The sequence below is a fragment of the Macaca thibetana genome, chromosome 5 (assembly GCF_024542745.1).
Source record: "Macaca thibetana thibetana isolate TM-01 chromosome 5, ASM2454274v1, whole genome shotgun sequence".
NCBI classification, from domain to species: domain Eukaryota; kingdom Metazoa; phylum Chordata; class Mammalia; order Primates; family Cercopithecidae; genus Macaca; species Macaca thibetana.
This window is the reverse complement of record NC_065582.1, coordinates 154,492,366-154,518,124: the sequence shown is the minus strand read 5'-3', so window position 1 is coordinate 154,518,124 and position 25,759 is coordinate 154,492,366. Positions and strand designations below refer to the sequence as shown.

General features: G+C 33.0%; 1 long non-coding RNA gene across 1 annotated transcript; it reads left to right on the top strand.

Annotated features, from left to right (window-relative positions):
• Nucleotides 1-6,843: 6,843 nt before the first annotated feature.
• LOC126955672 (uncharacterized) lies at nt 6,844-9,203 on the top strand. Its single transcript, XR_007726041.1, has 2 exons — nt 6,844-7,076; nt 8,446-9,203. It is a non-coding gene; the product is annotated as an uncharacterized LOC126955672 (long non-coding RNA).
• The last annotated feature ends 16,556 nt before the right edge of the window (nt 9,204-25,759 follow it).

Below are 25,759 nucleotides of genomic sequence, written 5' to 3'. Positions count from 1 at the left end.
GACATATAGAAGAATATTTATTTAAAAATATTTATTACCAAATAATAGTAGCTAAGTAAGAAAAATTCAGGCATCAGATAGATAATATTATATACATAAAATATAATCTTATAAGATGAGTGCTATTGGAAGTAGATTTCGTCTTACACTTTAATCACATGGAATCACTATATTTTCTTCTTTTCTTGTGTTTACTTTTTAAATGGCCACAGTTCAAGTGCATTAAAATGTGAGAGAGGAAACTGAAAAGTATCTTATGTTGATTTTATATGGACTTAAAAAATGTGGGCTGTCATAGGCAGAAATGAAATGATGGGTTGCAGGATATTAAAGTTTTGCACTCTCATTTCTTGCTGTTAAGTTTGTGAAAACCATCAGTAACATTTGTGATGCATGATGATAAAGGCCTTCACTACTCTAATTTGGCACCTGTGAGTCCCTAGATTTGGGTGAGTTTCTTCCTTCAATTCCACATTTCCTAAAAGGTTTAAAGTGAATCCCTGAAAAAAAAAGTTTGACTAATTAGAAAAAGGAAATCATAAAAGGAGATTAGGTCAATTGTAACACCTGGAGCATCCTCCTCTAGAGTTTTATTTTGCCCCTTTTCTCTGGCTTCACAGCAGTAGTAAGGACTGAGACCCAGCTTTAAGTCACTTGCCAACTGGTATTACCAGACGCAGTAGCTGATGCCCTTAGTTTTAAAGACAAAAATAACTAATGCCTGAACACTTAGCTACTTCAAAATAAAGACTACACTTGACAGTTTATATTAAATGGATATAGAAGAGACATTCCAGAGATTTAAAATATACTCAGTGAATATTCATACAGAAATAAGGGAAGATATTGAAGCATGAACAAGAACTTAATGGTACTTATACATATATATACGCACACACACATATATACATATATTAACTTATATTTGTATATATATATGGCAGAATCGAATAATACAATACATAGCAAAAATAATGAGATAGATATAGGTGAAGAACACATTATTATTATTATTATTATTATTATTATTATTATTATTTGAGACCGAGTCTCGCTCTGTCGCCCAGGCTGGAGTGCAGTGGCCGGATCTCAGCTCACTGCAAGCTCCGCCTCCCGGGTTTACACCATTCTCCTGCCTCAGCCTCCCGAGTAGCTGGGACTACAGGCGCCCGCCACCGCGCCCGGCTAGTTTTTTGTATTTTTTAGTAGAGAGGGGGTTTCACCGTGTTAGCCAGGATGGTCTCGATCTCCTGACCTCGTGATCCGCCCGTCTCAGCCTCCCAAAGTGCTGGGATTACAGGCTTGAGCCACCGCGCCCGGCCGAAGAACAATTATTTTAAGGCAAGCACCCATCAGGCACCTTGAAAGCATTAACAGTATCATAAATAAAAGGGATGGATGTAAGACATATGGAGAAAAAAATACAAGAGTAAACATCTGGATAATACAAGGTTCTCATCAATATAGAAAACAAAGGGGAAAAAAAGGAAAACAAAGAGAAAGAAAGGGGAGAAGATGTTTTAAAGTTAATGGAGAGTGATGTGAACAAGATGATGGAATACAACTTTCCAGTGCTCTTTGCTTCAGAGAAATATTAATTTGAACAGCTATTTGTGCAGGAAAATACAGTCACAAGAGCTAAAAAATCCAGGTAAGATATTAGAGTACCTGGGTATATCAAAGAAGTAAGAAAAGATGTGTCAAAGAGGGGAGGAAGTACACTCTTGCATTGCTTTATCAATGCTCTTTAAGCCTACACAGAGAAAACAAAGCTGGAGGCATCACACTTCCTGACTTCAAATTATATTACAAAGTGATAGTAAATAAAACAGTGTTGTAATTACATAAAAATGGACATATAGGCCAATGGGAAAAATCAGAGAAACAAGAAATAAACCCAATCATATGTGGTCAACATATCTTCAATAAGAATACATAATGGGGAAAAATAGTCTCTTCAATAAATGTTGGGAAATCTGAACAACCACATGAAAAGAATGAAACTGGATCTTTACCTTAAAACATACAGAAAAAACCTCAAATGCATTGAAGGCTTAAAGGTAAGATCTATAACTATAACATTTTTGAGAGAAAAAAATCTTCTACATTGCTCTTGGCAATAAGTTTTAGAACATATTGCCACAAGCACAGGCAACAAAAGCAAAAATAAACAAGTGGGACTACATCGAGGCAAACATTTTCTGCACAGCAAAGGAAACAATTAACAAAATTAAAAGACAGCATATGAAATGGAAGAAAGTATTTGCAAACTACACGTATAATAAAAGGTTTATACCAAAATACATAAGAAAGTGCTGCAATTCTATAATAAACTAATACATAGCCCAATTTACAGAAGATATGAATAGACATTTTTCCAAAGAATACCCACAATGATTAACAAGTATATGAAAAGTTCTCAAAATCCATAATCAACAGGGAAATGCAAATCAAAACCATTGAGATATAACCTAACAGCTATTAGGATGCCTATTATTAAAAAGTCAAAAGATAAAAAGAATATTGCCCAGGATGTGAAGAAAATGGAACTCATATACAGTGTTGGTGAGAATCTAAATTGATACAAACATTATTAAAATAAGTATGGAAGTTCCTAATGAAATAAAAATAGATCTACCCTGTTATCCAGCAATCCCATAATATTCACTTCTTTAAAAAGGATATCCTGGTATTTGTGACAACACAGATGAACCTGGAGAACATTATAGTCAGTGAATAAGCCAGATACAGAAAGACAAATACTGCATGTTCTCACTTATATATGAAATCTAAAAGAGTCAAGCTCATACAAACAAAGTGTGCAATAGTGATTAGCAGATGGGATAAATGGGAAAATATTGTTCAATGAGTACAGACTTTCAGTTATAAAATCAAGCAGTTCTGGAAATCTAACATACATATTGCTGACTTAGTTAATATATACTTGAAATTTGCTAAGAGTAAATCTCAAGTGTTCTTATTATAAAAGGATAACTATGTGAGGTATTTGTATATTAATTAGCTTAACGGTAATATTCATTTCACAACATCGTGCTGCACACTTTACATCTATGGAATTTTTGTTACTCCTTCCTCAGTAAATCTGGAAAAAATGACATAGTAATGAATGAACGAATTGCTGGACCAGTGGAACAGAACAAATATCTTAGGGACAGGTGCAAGTGCATAAAGATACTTGTTATATGATAAAGAGCCCCAGAAATCAATGAGAAGAGATAATGTTTATAGATGGTGATGGAAGAAGGGACTTATCATGTAGTTGAAGAAAACCTAATTTGATCCTTATCTACCATCACACATTGAAGAGAACTAATATATCATGGATTGAAGATATAATTCAAATACTTGATACATAAAAGCTGAACTGTATAACAATAAAATTAGCAGTAACAATATAGAAAATTATCTTTGTGACACAGGTAGTCAATTAGGGATGATAAAGATTTCTTTAAACATCAAAGGAAAAAATATTGATTAATTATATTAAAATTAAATATTTCTTTTCAATTAAAAATAATATTTTAAAAAGCTAATAGACAATTGATACTTCAGTGGACAATACATGAAATATCCAAAAATTGACAAGTAATTATTAAATTAAAACTATGATAATTCCTCTGTAGGTACATATTAAACATACAAAAACTCGTTGGGAATTTGCTATAGGAAATAAAAATTGTGAAGACAAAGCGATGTAATAAAAAACAATAATATCTCAAATTTACATGAGTAATTAGTTTACAGGTGCTATTCAACTGTGCCTGACCTTCATTCTCTTCAACTTACTCATCCAGTGAAATTTTTTATATGTATCTATCATGGTCTTGCAGAATACCTTGTGCTAGAGTCATTCCCAGTAAAGTCAATGTAAATGTAAAATTTTCATTGAAGGTAGTAAATGCAGGAAGTGAAAAACAGAAATAATAATTGTTTCTTCGAACACCTCAAAAAATCCAATTGAACCTGGAAAGTTATAGAAGTGAGGAAGTTGGCCAGGTATACAGATTTAAATAGCTTTCTTTCTTATAATGGCAAGAGCAACTTAAAAATATAATGGTGGAAAGACATTAATTAACAGTAGGAAAACTGTAACAAAATTGTATAATATAAACCAAAGGATTCAGATAAAATTATGGAGATCTATATAAAAATAAACAGAGATAATAAAAATTTGCTGAAGTATATTAAATTTTTTGAGTAAGTAAATGGTATTGATATGTTATAAGGCAAAAATCAGGTTTTATAGTTTTAAGTCTAGTGTAAAAAGAAAAAATTAAATAATTTATTTGGAAATTGATATCATGTGTCTGAAAAACGTCAAAACAGAAACTGATGACCATTACTAGAGCAAATGTGGCAGAATAATGAATTAATTGTGATAATATAACACAAGTTATAAAAGGAAAAATAGAATACTATCTTAGTGTAGAAAGATTGATGAAATATGTTCATAAATAAATAAAATAAATTAATAAATGATCAATAGAGTCTCATTAAATCTAGCTAGGAAAGTACTAATAGATTTTTGCCTGGGTCTACTTGGCTCATGCTGCGTGGGGTGCCTACCTGACCAAGCTCGCTCAACTCCTCTGGCATGTATGATAATAGCAAAGTGAGAGGGAGTTAATTACCTCTGGGATGACATTTGTCCAATGAGGGTAGGATGCAGGAATAAGTGGATAAAGTGGCTTTTTCTTTTTCGAGATAGGATTCCAAGATACATTCTATACAGTAGGATTAAGGCCCACTGTGATAATCAACTTAATCACGTGCCCTTAGGTTGGCTGCTGCTTCTTAACCGCGTGACTCTTTTTTATTCCTTGTTCTTCCACGTGACCACTTCCCAGAATAACTCTTTAGGTCTTATATATGCAAGTGCTGATTTTAAGAAACTGAAGCTACAGGAAGAGATGAGAGTTTCTAAAAAAAAAAAAACACACTTGCTTCAGATGCCCCTTTACTCTTCTACCTAAAACGTGGATGTGATGCTTTCAGGGCAAGCACCTGTCTTTAAAATATGGGATGCTTTAAACAAAAGTTTTATTCTAAGACTGGGGAAATACAAAGATGAGAAGAACCTGACCTTATGGTGATTTCTCTAGCGCTGCTTTTTAAAGCCCCTGTTGTAGGTTTTGCTATTATTTATAATTAGAATTCTTTCCGACTAATAGGATACTACTCTGTGGCCTCAGTCAATCCTAATTTGGAAAGGAGAGTAGGACCTACACATCAAATAATGACCAAGAGACTTTTATCAGCCTGATTGCCTCTGACTCGTGGGATTATGGGACATTTTAATTTTTGTTTGCTACAATTCTCTAGATTTAGATTTTTTTTAATGTATTTGAAATTTTAAATTAAAAAATATAAAAGTTAACAGAAATTTGAACTAAAATTTAACCCTCAAAGGAATAAATTAAGGAACCAATTTGTGTGTAACAAAGAAACTAAAAGCAGAAAGTATAATTGGAGATGCAGTTTTACCACCCCGTCCTCACCTCCCACCGCTCTCCACAGGCCCCAACTGTCCTGTTCTAACAATAATTCCTGCACCCTTATCTTGTGAAAGGCCTCCCAGTCAGCAGAGCTGTAAAAAGCAGATTCAAGAGAGGTCTTCTGGACCAGAGAAATACCTTAATTAACCTATTATATTCTGAACTGTTAAAAAAAAAATGTAATGTTAATTTAGTCCCTAAATAAATCACCTTATACTTAATTTACTTGTCTAAATCAATAAAAACATGATCCGTTTTGTCAACGTGAAAAATAGGCCGGGCGCGGTGGCTCAAGCCTGTAATCCCAGCACTTTGGGAGGCTGAGACGGGCGGATCACGAGGTCAGGAGATCGAGACCATCCTGGCTAACACGGTGAAACCCCGTCTCTACTAAAAAAATACACACACACACAAAAAAACTAGCCGGGTGTGGTGGCGGGCGCCTGTAGTCCCAGCTACTCGGGAGGCTGAGGCAGGAGAATGGCGGGAACCCGGGAGGCGGAGCTTGCAGTGAGCCGAGATCGTGCCACTGCACTCCAGCCTGGGTGACAGAGCAAGACTCCCGTCTCAACAAAAAAAAAAAAAAAAAAAAAAGAAAAATCAAGAACTCTTCCTATCACTTATCCTCATAAATTAAGCATTTTATTCTCTAGAAAATTTTAGAATAATCTGTACCTTTCCATTTTCCCTAACCACAAAAACTGAAAGGAATGAAACATAAAACAGAATGTGTTTAACTTGATTTTATTTTGAGAAAAGAGATTTTTGTAAATAATCAATCCACCCCAATATATAGAAATTTTCTAGTAATCCTCTAAAACTTCAGTTTTGAGAAGTATACAGTTCGATTTCTAAAACGCAACATCTATTACTACAACCGGTCACCTGCTTAATCGGCATATTATGAAGATTGTTAATGTTTCACTGACTAAGTAAAAAATTGCCGCCAATTCTATTTTATCCATAGCAATATTTAATATACTGTTACTTTAGAAGCATACTTGTACATAATAATTTCTCTACTTGCCAAAACTCAGTTATCAGTGACAAAAGTAACACAATGCAACTTGACTAACAAAGCTTGGAAATTTGTCTATTCCCTAGAAATGACTTCAAGCACAAAAGAATCTAATGTCTTAAATGGTCATTTCAGAGCCCTGTATCAATCTGTAATTCCCTCTGAAAATTGGTTTTATTTTGCAACTATCATTCTTCCTTGCTACCATACTATATAGCCACTTAGTAGTTCAAGGGCCTTTTTTTGTGTGTTATAGAGGAAGTTACTGTGCCTTTTTCCATGGACTCTACCTAATATGTTTCAGGGAATAATCTTATTGGCCCATCTTGTGGATGCAGAGTTCTAATAGGCTCCCTCTGAGTTCTAAGCCCACCTTTTTGTTGAGAGATGAGGCATTGTTATTGATGATTCCATCTATATTGAGTTATGAGGAAACTTCTTAAACAAAGAAAACCAGATCACCACCAGTAACAACACCACCAAGCAAACAAAACCAAGAGCTAGGAAAATGAGGAAAAAAAGTCCGACTGAGTGAAAATTATGTTGGTTAACTCTTATAATGATTGTCACACACAGCAATACAATAACTAGTAGTAACTAGATTTCAGTTATAAGGTATTTGTGATATTGCTATGATGAAGTCAACTAAGTTTGCCATTTTATGTCAAAAAAATAAAATAACAAAAAAATTGCTAAGCAAACTAAATGATAAAATCCCCTTCCCCCAATACAATACAATGCTGTCAGGCAGAGCAGACAAACAGAAAGAAAGATATCATGGAAGTTATTTATACCTAGGTTGAAATATTGACTTAGTCACTTACTATCTTGATGGATTTGAACAAGTTCTAATTCTCCAGAAGATAGTTTGGAACTTGTAATTGGAAGCATATAGTAGCGTTTTAAAGCAGCAGTCCCCAATCTTTTTGGCACCAGAGACTGGTTTCATTGAAGGCAGTTTTCCACAGATGGGCAGAGGGGATGTTTAAGGGATGATTAAAATGCATTACATTTATTGCACACTTTATAACTATTATTATTACATTGTAATACATAATGAAATAATTATATGATGTACCATAATGTAGAATCAGTAGGAGCCCTGAGCTTGTTTTCCAGCAACTAGAAGGTCCCATCTGGGGATGATGGGAGGGAGTGACAGATTATCAGGCATTAGATTATCATAAGGAGCATGCACCTAGATCCTTCACATGTGCAGTTCACAGTAAAGTTTGAGATACCATGAGGTTCTAAGGCCACCGCTGATCTTAACAGGAGTTAGAGTTCAGGTGGTAATGCAAGCAATGGGGAGTGGCTGTAAATATAGATAAAGCTTTGCTCACTCATCTGCCATTGACCTCCTGTTGTGCATACTGGTTCCTAACTGGCTGTAGACTGGTTCCAAACTATGGCCTGGGGTTTGGGGTCCCCTGTTTTGAAGTGCTGTATATTGAAAATGTTTATGTAACCTTTGCAGGTTGTTAGAAGATACTTCGTGAACAAGCCATGAAATATGATGCTCTCTACAACTTTTCAGTTGTAGAGAACAAGGATTTCCGTCAAGGGTGTCCAATCTTTTGGCTTCCCTTGGCCACATTGGAACAAGAAGAATTATCTTGGGCCACACATAAAATACACTAATACTAACAAAAACTGAAGAGCTTAGAAAAGAATTCACATTAAAAAAATCTCATATTGTTTTAAGAAAGTTCACAAATTTCTGCTGGGCCACCTTCAAAGCTGTCTTGGGTCACATGCAGCCCGTGAGCTGCAGGTTGAAAAGCTTGATTTACATTCTTATAATATGTAATGTTATTTTATTAAATTATTTCAATTGTCTGGCAAAGTTATATCACAAGGTATTAACCAGTGAATTTTGTGTATTTTATTTCCATCTAGCTTTCTTTCTAGTACCTGAAGCAATACAGAAGGAGTACTTAAAAGTTCAAATAAAGTAATTGAACAAAGTGTGGAACAGACAATATAAATGCATATTTTTAAAGGAAATATTTCATCACCTAAAGACATGATAAGACATGGAATGAGAAGGAGAAATAAATTAACCCCACCATCCAACAGTGAAAGAAAAAACACAGAACATGAGGAGGACCAGAAAACAATGTAAAAAGAGTTGAAAGGAGTCACTGCTGAGCTATTTTAGATTCTACACCCTCTATCCAGCCATGAACCTATCAGCGATCATGCCTGACTATTACATACCCCATTAGACAACCTAATGTGGACAAGGAAGTAGTGTCGGGAAGCCTATTCCTCTAAAGGACATGGAACTGAGTAGATGTAACTGACACTTCACTATTGACATATAGCCTATTAAGATCTACCATGAGTCATATACATTTGACACTGTTGTTTTCATTGCATAATTCATATCTTCACTAATTTTGTCTGTGTATCATGTTGTCAAAGGGCTAAAACTATAGTAATGAGTACGTTCTTAATGAGCTTTTCTTCAACTACCGTAGATTTGTAAAATTTTGTCTCATTTTATGTTCTAAGACTGTCACAGCAAAGTGATCAAGGAAGCTAGATATTTGACTATATTTTCTTCTCAATAAGATTGCTGTATCTCTTCTATTTAAAGTCAATAAACCCTTGAAACGTGAATGAAGTAATGGTTCAATAAACAAGTTAAATATGATATGACTTTATTTGTTAGTGCTTTACATATTTATATTTTACATCACTGATCTACAAATTACCTATACTGAAACTTCAGACTCATTTATTATTTGGGAGTATTTAGCAAAAGAATTATCCTACCTGAATGTGGCACAGAAATCCACAAAACACTCCTGGGATATAAATTCTAATTCAGTAATCCACAATACCTTCAGTGTGGCAAGTCTTAAATATGTCCTGTGGTATATTAACAAATATTATATGTAATAGGCTACTATTAAATTCACATAGTGCTGTAAGAATTTGAAAAACAAAAGTTTTTGAAGAACCTATAAAGTTTATGTTTTCTGGCAACACAAGTACTAGGTTTAAAATGTTAATTCAAAAGAAAAGATTTTTCATTAAAAAACACACATAGTATGAATGCGTTTAGCCAACCGGTAAAATAGCTTTACTACACTATCAATCATAGGGGTCATTTTAAGTACTAAGTATATGAAATCTGTGAAAAGACCGCAACTCAGTGCTGACCCTGACTTCAGGAGAGCAGTTTGTGGTAATTAACAAAATATGATGGGTTCAAAAAGAGATACATTACTTGAACTGAAAAGCTAAAATAATTAAATGATGGCCATTGAAATTTGGGATTAGCCCTGCTACAGTTGTTATTGCCCTTGCTGCCTTTCCTCCTAAGACCATTATGAATTTCTGCGAATGTGTTTATGTTTAATCTTGTTCAATGAATTGGCTGCCTCTCACTAGACAAAGTCAAAAAGAGAAATGCAACTGCATATAGAACTCCCTACACAAGCAATGCATTCATAAATAATTCAAAAGTCCTCTACTTCACATGATTACCCTTTAAGCTGATAATTTAAATGGGAAACTGAGAAAGGTTATTTTATCTGCACTTTTAACAATACAATTCAGAAAACTTTGCTGTCTTAATATTTTTAAAATTGTTTTTTATTACAGTTTTTAATTTTTAAAAGAATCAGTGAATTTCACATCTTAAAAGCAATGCCTCATTTTTTTCCCAATTTTTATGAACATATTTAATAAAACCATAATAATCATATTTTAATTTGAGTACTAAACAAAATTAATGTTTTGCAAATGTCTGTAGCGTGTGTGTGTGGACTACATTTTATAAATATCTGAATTTAGTGGATTTACACTTCATAAATTATTTTTAAATGTATAGTTAATAAAAGTTTTAGATTTTTGCTTCTAAATATTGATGCTACTTCATCTTTTGGGTAAGCAAATTGATGACAAGGAGGATTCATATGTAAGAAGTGACTGACTGCTAGGCAAAAAATATATAATTTGAAAAATTATTTAAGAAGAAGAAGGAAAATAAAGAGGAAAGAAAGAAGAGGGAGACAAAAAAGACCAAAAACAAGCAAAACAGTAACATAAAATACAAATAGATAAATGAAATTGATATTCCTAAGGGATTGTGGGGGAGAACTGGAAGGGGCTGGCAGAGTTAGAATAACTGCCCACAACTGATCACGTAACACTTCTAAAGTAGTTTTCATTAATGAACATACTTAATTCTAAGATGCGAACCACATAAGGCTACTATCCCCAAGTTTTCTCTAACAGTATTTACAAATTGGATGTTTAGACAGTCTGGGTGTTATATGATCCCATTGTATCTTTAGGCTTAGATACTATATGTGACATATTTTCACACTGAACAGAAAAAACGGCACTTTATTCATAAATGTAAATGTTTCCATTTACCAGTTAATACCTAAACAAGTAAAATAACAGAAAAGGATCCATTATTATAGAGGCAGTATTAACTTGCCCTCTGTTCATTTGTTGTTTTCTAAAAATGCCGCTTCCGTCTTTCCTCTCAAGAATCTCCTATGGTAATCATTTCTCTAAATCTCTTGCACTATTCATCATTCTTCCTTTTAATGGAAATCTCTACAGCGTATTTATTTTCTTTTCTATCTTTGCTCTTAGGATTCAACATACTCTTATATTTTCCATTTTTATCATTCAAATATATCTTTTTTTAGAAAAATTGTACTTTAATAAGTGCTTATTAGTAGCAGTGTTAGGAAGGTCTGTGGACATACTGGAAGTATAAACTGTGATGTTTAAGAAATTTCCATCTAGTTTGAGGTACAACATCATTACAATGTAATACTGAGACTAATGAAAATGTGTTGAGTTTAGTATTGGTTATATAAACCTTTAGCTATAAGGGAGAACTCAGTTTTTCAGTTGAATCTCCAATTTTGTATACATTTGGTTTGTTTCTTTATATCAAGCAGCAAGGAGGCCTGAATTACAAGGTGCATATATGGCATTTTTTTTTTTGACACAGAGTCTTGCTCTGGCGCCCAGCCTGGAGTGCAATGGCGCGATCTCGGCTCACTGCAAGCTCCGCCTCCGGGGTTCACGCCATTCTCCTGCCTCAGCCTCCTGAGTAGCTGGGACTACAGGCGCCCACCACCGCGCCCTGCTAATTTTTTGTATTTTTAGTAGAGACGGGGTTTCACTGTGTTAGCTAGGATGGTCTCGATCTCCTGACCTCGTGATCTGCCTGCCTCGGCCTCCTAAAGTGCTGGGATTACAGGCGTGAGCCACCGCGCCCGGCCATATACGGGATTTTTTAAGTATTTTATTTATTTATTTATTTATTTATTTATTTATTTATTTTATTATACTTTAAGTTCTAGGGTACATGTGCATAACGTGCAGGTTTGTTACATATGTATACTTGTGCCATGTTGGTGTGCTGCACCCATCAACTCGTCAGCAACCATCAACTCGTCATTTACATCAGGTGTAACTCCCAATGCAATCCCTCCCACCTCCCCCCTCCCCGTGATAGGGCGTGTGATGTTCCCCTTCCCATGTCCAAGTGATCTCATTGTTCAGTTTCCACCTATGAGTGAGAACATGCGGTGTTTGGTTTGCTGAGAATGATGGTTTCCAGCTGCATCCATGTCCCTACAAAGGACCCAAACTCATCCTTTTTTATGGCTGCATAGTATTCCATGGTGTATATGTGCCACATTTTCTTAATCCAGTCTGTCACTGATGGGCATTTGGGTTGATTCCAAGTCTTTACTATTGTGAATAGTGCTGCAATAAACATACGTGTGCATGTGTCTTTATAGCAGCATGATTTATAATCCTTTGGGTATATACCCAGTAATGGGATGGCTGGGTCATATGGTACTTCTAGTTCTAGATCCTTGAGGAATCGCCATACTGTTTTCCATAATGGTTGAACTAGTTTACAATCCCACCAACAGTGTAAAAGTGTTCCTATTTCTCCACATCCTCTCCAGCACCTGTTGTTTCCTGACTTTTTAATGATTGCCATTCTAACTGGTGTGAGATGGTATCTCATTGTGGTTTTGATTTGCATTTCTCTGATGGCCAGTGATGATGAGCATTTTTTTCATGTGTCTGTTGGCTGTATGAATGTCCTCTTTTGAGAAATGTCTGTTCATATCCTTTGCCCACTTTTGATGGGGTTGTTTTTTTTTTTCTTGTAAATTTGTTTGAGTTCTTTGTAGGTTCTGGATATTAGCCCTTTGTCAGATGAGTAGATTGCAAAAATTTTCTCCCATTCTGTAGGTTGCCTGTTCACTCTGATGGTAGTTTCTTTTGCTGTGCAGAAGCTCTTTAGTTTAATGAGATCCCATTTGTCAATTTTGGCTTTTGTTGCCGTTGCTTTTGGTGTTTTAGACATGAAGTCCTTGCCCATGCTTATGTCCTGAATGGTATTACCTAGGTTTTCTTCTAGGGTTTTTATAGTATTAAGTCTAACATTTAAGTCTCTAATCCATCTTGAATTAATTTTCATATAAGGAGTAAGGAAAGGATCCAGTTTCAGCTTTCTACTTATGGCTAGCCAATTTTCCCAGCACCATTTATTAAATAGGGAATCCTTTCCCCATTTCTTGTTTTTATCAGGTTTATCAAAGATCAGATGGCTGTAGATGTGTGGTATTATTTCTGAGGACTCTGTTCTGTTCCATTGGTCTATATCTCTGTTTCGGTACCAGTACCATGTTGTTTTGGTTACTGTAGCCTTGTAGTATAGTTTGAAGTCAGGTAGTGTAAGCATGTTTTTTTTATGAAGAGTCAATCAAACAAATGAAACTGTGCCATACTGAGGAAACAATTAATCCCCTAATCTCAATGGATTACAACAATAAAAATATTTTATTGTTGTTGTTGTTTGTTTTGTTTTGTTTGGTCTCCCCTTTTTCAAGCTATGTATCAGTCAGTGCATGCCATCTGCCTACCAGGACCAACCTGAGGGAGCATCTTTATCTAGAATACTGCTAATCTTTTAGCAGAAGAAAGGGGGGATGAGACAGACGACCTGCTGGTTCTTAAATCTCTCCAAATGTCACATTGACCAAAAAAAGGCAATATTAGACACTCGGTATCAGTGGTGTGTAATAGAATAGCTTTACTGGAATTAAGCAAATAGGTTTAAAAAACAATACAAATTATTACAAAGAGTTAACTAAAGGTGTAGTTTTTTTTTTTTTTCTTACATTGCCTACACATGAAACTCCTATCTTATAAAAATAAAAACATATCTCATTATCCACCAGAGGCAAGGTTGAAGGTACATGTAAACGTTTTTATAACCAGTTTCCAGCAGAATGATTGAAACTCAAGCTTAACACATGATACATAACAAAGCCAGAGTCACAGTTGGAACAATAGTCAGCTCATAACAGAGTATTTTTACATGCTTCAGAATATCCCCAGTGACATAATTTTCCCTAAATATCAATTTATATATGAAGCAAAAATCTTTTATAAAAAGTGTAGATCCTTCTCATCATTGTCATGTCAACTTAACGTGACATCACCAGATTATATAATCACAAAATGTATTTATTTTATTTATATTGCTTGTTTCCTTGTATATTACCTGGGTTTTCTTTAGACTTAATGTTCCATTAAGGCAGGTACTATAGTAAAGGGTTCTATACAGAGAGGAAGCTTAATAGATGCTCCCAGAATATATGAATGCCAGAAGCCTTAAATGAGCTTTGAAATAATTTAGGTGATAATGTTACTTATATTAAACATTCATAAATTAACTACATTGATCAGAGATGGAAAAAATGTAAAAAAAAAAAAAAAAAAAAAAAAAAAAAAAAAGAGATTCTGAGTCCAGTAGGATAAGGTCATTGTGCACTGCAGATTCTCTTCTTATATGGTTTCATTCTCGTAAGAATTTATTTGGCAGAAAAAGAAATTAGTGTCTCATGCTCTGTTTCTTAAAGAGATTTATAGAAGTTTTGATTTCCTTTGTTGCTGCTTCTTCTTCTGGGTGGCCACCACTTCCCATGGTGATGGTAAGTGTGAAGTGGATCATCTAAACAGCAGTCAAAAACTCATAGAAGTCACAGATAAATGAGTTTCCACATCATAGGTCCTTCCAAATGTTGTCATGGGATAGAATGGATGATGCATTGTGGATTTATAACTGTAAGATTCACACAGTGACTCAGCAGGAGAAGCCCCAGGCTGGTGATAAATGGAAGGATGTATAGCTTATATTAAACATTTTTTAACATAGACATCATTTTCTTCCCTTTGATTCTCTGTGAGCTCCATCACTCTGGTAGCTCTAACTAAACCATTTTGTAAAATGTAATTTGCAGGTGGTTGTCCTCAGTACATTATTATTATTACCACAGGGTGTGGTAGAAGTCACTAGTTGTGACAATTATTTGCATATCTTTGCTTAGTTTTATAAAGACTTGTGTCTCTTTTTCTACACTACCCTGGTCGCTTAAGAGGTTAAGATCTTGTAAACCTTTCCTCAAGTCTACCTGTTTTCTCTCTCTGTTTTCATGACCTGTATTGTTAATTTTTGCTTTCCATCCAACTCCTTACAATATCTAGATAATGAGTAATTTCCTCTGAATTTACTATGTTGAGTCTTTTGATTGTACTCTGCCATATTGGTATCCTTCCATCATTCTGTACCATAGCCTCTATCCTCTGCATTCGTACTTCGACAACACCTAATGTCCAATATTTGCTACTAATTTGGTATGCCTCACCTAGCTTTTTGTTGTTGTTAATTACCTCCTTTAACAAGAAAGACAATTAGTAATTTTGCTCTGACTGTATTTTTAGAAGGTTAATACTTCTCATTATTTTTTAAGCATTGATCACCTTCCAGGCAGCATGTCATTCTTGTAGTTACAGGTCTGCAATGTTCCATCTATCTATTTTGTAACATGGTCATTTGGAAGAACCCATTGTCTGAAAAATGATTATTTTCTTGATGCTTCATATTAGATTTCGGCTGTAGCTTAGATAATCCTCTCTGCCTTTATTCTGAAAATTAGTTGTAAAATCTCAAGACCCCCAATTTCTTCCTCCAAAGGGCGATGGTCTCTTTATCAGATCCAAAGTCAATGTCTTTTGACCATGGTAAGTGGCTTTGACCTAATTATTTGCCTCATGGTTATGTGTCATAATTCACTTCCATTTTCAAATTTATTAATATTTGATCAATCACCTCTTCTAAATGTAAGTATTCTCACCATTAAACTTCTACTAGATTCTCTGTTTTTGAAACAAGTATCCTTTAACAGCTCCACTAAGATATAATTGACAAAAGTTGTATATATTTAAGTAGTACCACTTAATGTTGTGAACCGTATACATTGTGAAATGTTCACAACAATCAAGCTAAATAATATATCCATCATTTTGCATAGTTGCCATCGTCTTCATTTATTTTGTGATGAAAAGGGTTAAGGTCTACCTTCTTAGCAAATTTCAAGTACACAAGACAGTATTGTTAACTATAATTATTGTGATGCACAGTAGACCTCCAGAACTTACTCATCATATGTAACTGAAACTGTACACTTTTACCACAAAACCCCATTACCCCCTCTTCTCAGCCCCTGACAACCACCATTCTACTCCCCGCCTCTATAACTCTGACTGTATTCTCTACTATATATAAACGATATTATGCGGTATTTGTCTTTCTGCATCTGGCTTATATCACTTAGCAAAATGTACTTCAGTCTTACCCATGTTGTCATGAAAAAAAAGTCTCCTCATTTTTAAGGCTTAATAATAATCTCTTGTGTATACATTTACCAATTTTCTTTATTCTTCACTGGACACGCAGATTGTTTCCATATATTGCTTACTCTGATTATTTTTTTTCTTTACTGTCTATTGTAGAAGTTCCTTAAATATTTTAGAAAATAATCCCTTAAATAGTTTGCAATTTTTTTCCACTTCATAAGTTCCCTCTTCACCCTATCGTTGGTTTATTTTTATGTGCAGAAGCTTTTTGTTGGGTGTCATTCGTCTTGTCTGTTTTGCTTTTGCTGACTCTGCTTTGGTTTTATAACCAAGCATGTATTACCAAATATTTTACCAAGACCAATGTCAAGAAGCTTTCCTCCCATGTTTTCTTTTCTTAGTTGTTTTACAATTTCAAGTGTTACATTTAAGTCTCCAACCCATTTTGAGTTGATTTTCAAGTATGGTATAAGGGCTCAACTTCATTCTTTTGCATGTAGAGTATCTAGTTTTTTCAGGACCGTTTATTGAAGAGACTGTCCTTCCCCCGCCACTTCATGTTCTTGGCATCCTTGTTCAAGATGAGCTGGCCATAAATGCACGAATTTATTTCTGGGCTGTCTACTCTGTTGCATTGATCTATATCTGTGTATTTCTGCCAATGCTATACTGAATTTTTAAATTGTAAACTAAGGAACAAATAAGGCAAATTTCTCTCTGCCCTTGAGTTTAAAATTTATTTATATGGATATCATAAAACAGGAAAAATATATCAATATACACATATGTGGGTACATGTATGACTATGTATACACATATATATGTATACCTCTATTTATATTTATATAAATATACACATATGTGGTACATGTATGAATATATATACACATATATACATGTATACCTCTATTATACTTAAATATATGTAAACTTATAAATACACACACATATTTACATATATACATATATTTACATATATGTATATAACTTATATGATATACATATGAATATATACATATACATACACGCATATACATATATGTGTATGTGTATATGCATATGTGTATATATGTGTGTATATGTGTATATATGTGTGTATATGTGTGTATATATACACCTATTTACATATATATTTATGTATAGAGAGAGTGGTGTTAGGTCGGTGCAAACGTAATTGTGGTTTCTGCTGTTACAGTATACAAAAATGCTCAACTTCACTAATTATCAGGGAAATAAAAATCAAAACTATAATAACGTATCTCCTCATTCCTGTTAGGATGGCTGCTATCGAAGATAACAAGTGTTGACAAGGATGTGGAGAAAGTGAACCCCGGCACATTCTTGATGAGGATGTAAACTGGTACAGCCATTATGAAAAATCGTAGGGAGTTTCCTCAAAAAATAAAAATAGAGCTGTCACATGATGCCACAATTACGTTTGCACCAACCTAATAGAATACTTTTCTTAGAGAAGAGATGCTGCTTTGTCCCTTAAAACTTAGTATAGTATATGATTCTTGAAGTAAGGACCATATCTTATTCCTCATTATAATTTCTTAACATGTTCCTCAAAGCCTACCCTAGGACCTTTACATGGAGAAGGTAGTTTAAAAATACTTTAGGAAACATATGCCTCTAGAAGTTACCTAACCTAAAGATTACTTGGATACACTTTGCTTTGTGTAGAATATTTGAAATACATTAAGAGGAGAATATTATTTCCCAATAACATTTCTCATTACTTTTAGTTTATGCATTCTGACTCAATTGTTTATGAAGTGGGACACACTGAGAAAACCTAAAGCTTTTAATTGAATTATTTTGAATTAATCATCAAATTAATATAACCTCTGGAAAAAAAATGATTTCTAAAGTTGAGTTTAATGCTGCTCTTAGTTAATGGTTACAATTTTTTTTTTAAGGAAATCAAAGTAGAAAACATAGTAAAGGTCTTGTGAAGTTTTAAACTGTTTTTTAAATTATTATTATTATTTTTGCTTTCATCTGTCCCTAAGACATGGGCAAAGCAATGTTTGCAATGTTTACAAGTATTTTACAATTTTCTAATTTGTAGGTTTGTTACTTTTGTTATTTTCAAAATAAACTAAGTAGAATATTGGTTGTTTATTACACTCCTGATGTACATATAAAGATACAATAATTAGAGTATTACCTGGGTATTTTCTATGACTGGAGTCTGCTTTGCTGTGTTATATTTTACAGTGAACTTAATACAAGTCTACATAAGTTAATATTGGAACCTATTCATCAATAACCCCTTCACAGACCCTGCATAATTTCTATTCATTGCTATATTATGGGCAAAGCTTTTCTAATATAGTTATATAACCATGATTGTAGATAAAGCCACAGAAGTTTTTTTGTTTTTTGGTGTTTTTTTTTTCGGTTGTTTGTCCTTAATTAGTGTTCTGAAAAATTATATCTATTGCATGAGGTATGAATTTTATACAACTGTTTTACTGTGATGGAATAGGGCACTCAATAACATTAATTAAATTAGTACAAAAGAAATCTTTTGGAGTTTATCTTTCATTAGAAATTTAAAAATATATATTCATTGAGATTATCTTATGTAAGTAACACCTGTCATATACCTAAATGCTACAATTTGAAAGTAGAAAAGAGCTATCAGAATAGGTTTAAGGAATGTTCCATGATTCTAAGCAATATGTTTCTGAGACCTGTTATATCGTGTTAATATGAGAAATATGCAAAGTTATTATATTAGCATCACATACCTCCTATATCCCCCAATAATGTCATTTTTTTTACTCCCTTTATAATGGTTCTTACATCCTCTATTATTAGTAAAAGTTAATGAAGATTCATAATATTACTCATTTGGGGAGTACAATTGGTTCTCCATATTCTTGGGTTCTGCATCCATTGATTCAACCAATTGCAGTTAGAAAATATTCAGGAAAAAAATGCTGAACATGTACAGACATTTTTTATTATTATTTCCTAAACAGTATAGTATAACAACTATTTATATAGAATTTACATTGTACTAGGTGTTATAAGTAATTTAGAGATGATTTAAAGTGTAAAAGAGGATGTGCATAGGTTATATCCAAATATTAACACTATTCTATATAAAGGATATGAACTATCATGGATTATGGTATCCATGGGAGGTCCTGGATGGTATTCCTCATGGATACAGAGGAATGACTGTATATTATTTTGGTAGGAATCTATGATAAAAAAAATTTAGCCATTATTCATCTGGCAGGTGAGCATATGGATAACCCTAGAATTTCAGGAAATAGTGTTTATCCACTGTAGTGGTAAATATTGATATCTCTGATTTTAGAGGTTCCATGATAAAATGTATTCTGAATTGAAAATAAGATCTTATTGACGTTTGGTCAGTCTATTTTATATTAGACCTCTAGTGCATTCTAACTTATTGGTTGGAAATACTGTATAATTGAATTTCACTTTTCCTGTTGTGTTTATACTGGAGTCTCAGCTACTAAAAGATGTCACATCTGAAAAGCATGATTTTAAAATTTGTATGTTTTCTAGGATGAAACTATATCCAGTTTCATTACAACTGTTTTAGAGTCAAATACCGGAGTGAATTTAAATCATCATTATTACTCCTTGAAAATCAAGTATTAAAATGTGCAAACAACAGAATCCCTTTCAAATTGTAAATGAAACCAACCAATCAAAACTGTTCTTAAAATTTTCTAACCTAAAGAATTTGATATCACTGCCTCGGGGTAATAGAATCAGTGCCTGTAGTATACATTGTTGGTTAAAGTAAGCTGGGCTCTAAGTCACTTTTTGCCTGAGGCTGACCTGGTAGTGCTTCTGGCATTTTATGTTTGTTTGTTTTTTGAAAATACTTCAGTGGGTCTTATTTAGAAACTGTTAATACACCTTCTTATAGTAACGTAAAAAGGAGACAGAGCTTAGAAATCTACATAAATTAAGTATTTTTCTTTTTTGTATGTCTCTCTTTTACTAAACCAAGTCAACTTAGTTGGACACAACTTTACTAAATTAAAGCTTATGTTAGAAATTGAGTAAAGTAGTGCTCCTCAAGGTAGCTGCTCTTTGAACTATCTGTTATTGGTCCAGGATGAGATAAGAAGCTTGAGAGAGAAAGTAAATAATACTTACTTTTTTGAGAATGTCTTGCTATAGAGAAAAGCAAAAGTCATCGGAAATAAATAGCATGTTTAGTCACAAAGTGCTTTACATTCTTGCACAAGCTCTTTATCTCCTTGCCATTTACAACAAACATTCCACAGACCAGCATGGATTAGCAGATCTTTTTTTTTTGTTACGCTGCTATAAAGGAAGCACAGATATTAGCAGTTAAACCTCTAAAAGAGCTGGGTTGAGATGAAATAATATTTTATTTTACTTCCAATGAGAATAGACTATGCAATTCATTAAGACACATGGAGGAAAAAAAAAACATTAATCTTGAATATGGATTCAAATTTCAAAAATTTGCACATCATCAACCCAAATTATAGATGTTGATGGCCAATTCTATACAATGCACCCAAGGATAAATTGAACAGCAATTAATTTATTTACTAATGCTGATTATTATTCTGTCCAGAAATGAAGAGAAGGCTAATTTTAAAGAAATTCATAGAATAATTTTGAGTAATACATACCTAAGATTGATTGACTTCCATAGTTACATACTTATATAGAGAATTAGATTTTTTTTAAATGGGCTGAATTTACATTAAACATAAATTCTATGTCTATCTTGATAATAAAATTAAACTAAACTGAAAATTAAAAATCACATTGTGGGTGGTTTCTAGAAGTAACCTATTCCATTTCCCTTTACTATAAAATGAAGTTGTATCACGTGATTTATAAAGTTCCTACTGTATCAGAAATCTCTTATTTGCTGTAATGAGTGGTATCATTTTCTTTATTTGCAAACTGCAGTTTGGTTTATGAGTATAACTTCAGTTATATTTGTGCTAAGTGGCTTCATGGCCTTGAACTATAGGAGCTTAGAACTTTACACATCAAAATACATACATTTAACAAATGACATTTGCAAACATATCTTAGAAGAAAGGAAAGGGGAATTTATTTATCTAGGCAATGCATTGAGTCCCTTACCACCTTCAAGGTTTTAAAGTGCTGACATTTTTAAAAACTCAATGAACTTTAAGTAGGTGCACTCCTCCTCCCCAACTCGTATGTAAAACTCTTAACTCCCAATGTGACTGCATCCAGAGTTAGGGTCATTAGGAAGCGATAAAGGTTAAATTAGGTTCTAATTCAATAGAATTGTGGCCATATAAGAAAAGTAAGAGGTTATCTGTCTTTCTTTCTCTCTCTCTCTCCCCTCACAGATAGAAGGCAGCTGTCTGATAGCCAGGAAAAGAGCCCTCACCAGGAATATCTAATGGTCTGGCACCTTGATATTGGATTTCCCAGTCTCCAGAACTATGAAAAACAAATTATATTTAAGTCATCCAGTTCAAGGTGTTTTGTTATGATAGCCCAAGCAAACAAATACGAAATTTAATAACATTTAAATTTAAATTAATGTTTACAAAATTAATTCTACAAACTATGTTAAACTGTGACATGTGAAATCTCTGTTCATTGAGTAAAACTAAATTTTACACTTAAAAACACATTTATTTTTATTCTGAAAAATCTCCCTTTCTGGTTCTTATAATAGTAATTTGAGCTAATAATATAATTTAATATAAAAAGGAAAATTAAAAATGAAGGTAGGAAAAACATTTCCTTTGTCTTAGTTCCACACAACCAAAAGTAAATTTCAGTACATTGCCAATTTGTATTTAAGAAATATACTGTACTTCTTTGGAACATTTTTAGGAATCAGCCTGTTAAATTCTTTTTTAAAGATGATGATTTTGCTCTTTATTTCACACAAGTTCCATTCCCCTAAAAATTCCAAAAATCATATTTATTAAAATTAGATCTACTTAAAAATAATATAGCACAGTAAAATTGACAAACGAGTACACACACACACACACACAAATTATCCTCTGTGTAGGCCAAGGGCAAGCATTACTAGAACAGTGAAACAGGTTTACTCCACAATTAAATGTTATTGAAATTTCAACTAACAAACAAAAGGTACACATCAAAATGGCCTGATTTTTCAGACTTCACTAAAAAAATCCCCTGGGATATATTTAAAGATAAAGATGAGAACAAATTCTACTGAAATTTAGAAAATTCATAACTTAAGGATTAAAGAAATATTTATAGTGTTTATAATATTCAATCTTTCCTTCAAAGTGTGTCTCTGAGCACATAATTCTGTCTTCTCTAGACAAATTTCATAATTAAGTGTACACATACATATATGTAGTGTATATAATATATATTATATACACATATTATTTTATATTTTATTTTAGTAGCTATGTATTTAGTATACATTTTAGTTTTCATTCTTCTTTGTCTTGTTTATTTTAACTATGTCTCCTGTAGAAAATACATTTTTGGATCTCATTTCATTGTACATCTGAAGATTTCTGTCTTTTAGTGTGTTTAACTCACATCTGTTGTAATTAATATTTTGTTAAAAATTTTCTGCCATATTTATTATTTTTAAAATATTTTATTTAGTTCTGCTTATTTATTATTGTTTGTTTTTCATTTTATCTTTTCCATTGGCTGAATCATGTTTTCTTCCACTCTTGTTATGTTAATTGCCCTCATTTAAGACCCACGCCTATATATATTGACTCTATCTGTATCTTACATTTACCAATATTTACATCTTTCCTACTACAAAAAAAAAAATACTTTTGCACAATTATAAGTACTTTTTCTTCCAGGCTTCTCCACACATCATGTAGATATTTTCTGGAAGTTTAATTCTGGGTTATTATTAGTATAAGTCATATTTTCCTTTGCACAAGGCTTTTATGAGCATCAATAATAAATTCTACCAAAATGGTTTTCCAACCTTACTTTAACCAAGTCTCACTGCAACTTCATAACGTTTACTGTATTGTCTGAGTACTCTTTAAAAATTATCTTTAACGTGTATCTCCATGACAACTATCTAATATGTTTTGTTGGATTTTTATTATGCCTTCTAATTTAATTAGTAGTTATACTTGATATAAAATATCTAGTTTCAAATATATTTTTGTGCTTAAAACCATGCACACACACACATATACACTCAGCTGTGTTTTTGTATGTGCTGTGGTTACTGAGAAATTTGTTGTCTGTATAATTCTTGCACATATCAGTAACCTGTTCTTTCTCTTGGGCAAATTTATGGTTGTCTCTTTGTCTTTAATATTCTTAAAACTTATCATCATGTATGTGACTGTTTTTATAAGCCCTCATGGGCATGCTTTCAATCAGTTGTATTTCTTCTTCCTTTAATTTTCTAAAACTTATCTTCAATATTTATTCCAATATTTTCTCTTCCTTCTTTAATTTTTTTCTTTCTCTGCTGCCTTTTAACAAAGCTAATTAGTCTATCTTTCTCAACTCACTTGTTCATTTTACAGCCATATTCATCTAATTATGCAATAATCATTCATTTCAATAATTTTAATGTATTACTTAACACTGATAGCTTTCTTTTTCTGTCTCTGTACACCCACATATGGGTGTGTAAAGGTATATACATAGATTTACTTTTTATTTTATAATAATTTTAAATTATTTTTCTGGCTGTTTCAATAATACCATTTTAATTTTTATGTAGAACCTATTATATTGTCTTTAAAAAATCTATTTTTCATGTGAAGTTATTTTTACTTAAAAATTTATTTTCTCTATGAAATTATATAAGAGACTATTAGCAGCTGTATAGTCAAGATATGCTAGGGCCTCCTTGGGAAAAATAAAACATAAAATATTGATAGTTTAATGTAATAAAGTTTTGCTTCTCATTCTAGTCAAAACTAATTACATACTGAATAGCTTCTTTCCATCCCATATCTATAGTGTCTGAAAAGTTTAGCTTTTTCTTATCACAAAGACATGACGTGTTAGTCAGGGTCCTCCAGAGAAACAGTAAATGAGAAATGGAAGATATTCTTTAGGGCCAAGTCTGGGAGTGACTATCAAATTATCTGTTCAAATCGCTTGTCTAGAACTCAACCATGTTTCTGCACTGAACTGTAGAAAAGGCAGTATATGTCTCTGAGTACACATATCTCTCTGCAATGGATGCTCCAACTAGTATTTTATGTCAGTAACAGACTGAAGTCCTATCACCACTTCATGAAAGACCTGGAGAATTTAATGAGAAAGCTACCAATCAGGTTGAGAATTCAGGATTGACATTTCTTCAGAACCAATATGGATCACTCCCACACCCACTTGATAATACTCAACGAGGCAAATATTATGATAAAGATTTCACTTTTTAAACCCTCATAGAGAAGCATCATTGGGAGAAAGCAATTTTCATAATTTATCATCCATCAGCCCTGGGTGTTTGAAAGGAAAATATGAAGCAGTAACTCCTTAGAGGTCTGGTTTCTCCAATGAGTGTTTATCAAGTCCTTACCTATCAGGGCTCTGGCACAACCCTGATATCCTCTTGTCATTTGGGCTAATTTCTGCAATGAAGTGTCAGTTAAAAACTGTTGCAAAAGCAGAATAGAACTTAAGACGCATCAGCCCAAGACAGCTTTGTGTTCCCAGAGGTTTCTTATTTTTTCTTTGTTTTTTGTTTGTATCTGAATTATATTTTTCTTTCTCACTTGTGAAGTCTCTCCGGAATTGATTTTGGAGTAGGGATCTAAAAGCTAAAGCTAGGTCATCATCCTGGCAGAAACTATAAGTTCGAAAAACTATGTCTTTATGCCAGTTATCAATTTTTATTAACTGACATATCCCAAAAAAATAGTATGACTAAATGTGCTTTATCTAAGATTTCAATAAAGATAAAATATATATGTTACATTCTTCTTATTTTGTGACAAATATGACATAGGGTAAATTGGTCAAATATCAAGCTCTTAAAATTACATCTAGTGTTTTTAGTAACAAATATCGGCAAATACTTTCATTTAAATGCAGTTTTGACAGGAATTACTTCTCCAAGGACTACTTTTTCTTCTGTTTTTCTTAACGTTGTTGATAACTGATAAAATGTTTACCAAGATTATGAATCTTAGAATGAAAAATGATTAATAGATGTAGATTTAAATTATTATGTTCTAATAAAAATGATTTAGTCCTTGATGAACATCTGTTTGGTAATATGTTGTATCCAGATATAGTAAATTAATGACATATATAAAATTATAGGGAAATGACACCTTCAGTTTCATTATGAGGAGAGTTTTTAAAATGCTATTAGTCACAACCTGTCACCTTGTCATTATATAGCATTATGTAGCACTTAAAAGATGTATACCCTTTATTTTGAAGTTCTTTAGAAATTTAAAATATCACTCTTTATGGTTTCTGGTTCTGCATTTCTTTATTGCTAATACGAACACATCCATATGCTTTGATTCAAGCAGGTACTAAAATTTGCTTA